This window comes from Dicentrarchus labrax, unplaced genomic scaffold (assembly GCF_905237075.1).
Source record: "Dicentrarchus labrax unplaced genomic scaffold, dlabrax2021, whole genome shotgun sequence".
Lineage (NCBI taxonomy): Eukaryota > Metazoa > Chordata > Actinopteri > Moronidae > Dicentrarchus > Dicentrarchus labrax.
The window spans coordinates 15,702,973-15,703,460 of record NW_026136702.1 but is presented as its reverse complement, the minus strand read 5'-3'; positions in this window follow the sequence as shown (position 1 = coordinate 15,703,460).

Sequence of the window (488 nt, the reverse complement as noted above, 5' to 3'; positions counted from 1 at the left end):
GTGTGTGTGTGTGTGTGTGTGTTTGTGTCTTTTTTTTAATATACAAACACACACAGGCTGAAATGCACACTTCATGCACTTGTGGACATGCAAAGGGGAGAAATGGTGGAGTGATGGGGCTGCAATGTTACCGGCGCCCCATGAGCAGGTTTTGGGGTTAGGTTGCCTTGATCAAGGGCACCTCTCCAGCTACCAGAACCACGACCCTCCGGTTCCCAACCCAAGTCCCTACACAAAGTGCTTTGTAAAACTGTATATGCAAAAAAAAAAAAAAACCCAACAACATATATATATATATATACACAAAAAAGGTTTCAGGGCATTAGGTTTTTAGGCATAGGAAAGGAGACAGAAAGGAAGGAAAAGAGGAAAGGAGGGAAAGAAGAAACCGATTGAATGAAGGTGAGTGAAAGCAAGAAATTGGAAAATAGGAAAGAAGGTAGAAAGAAAGGAAAGAAGTAAGAAAGGACTGAAGGAAAGAAGTGGAG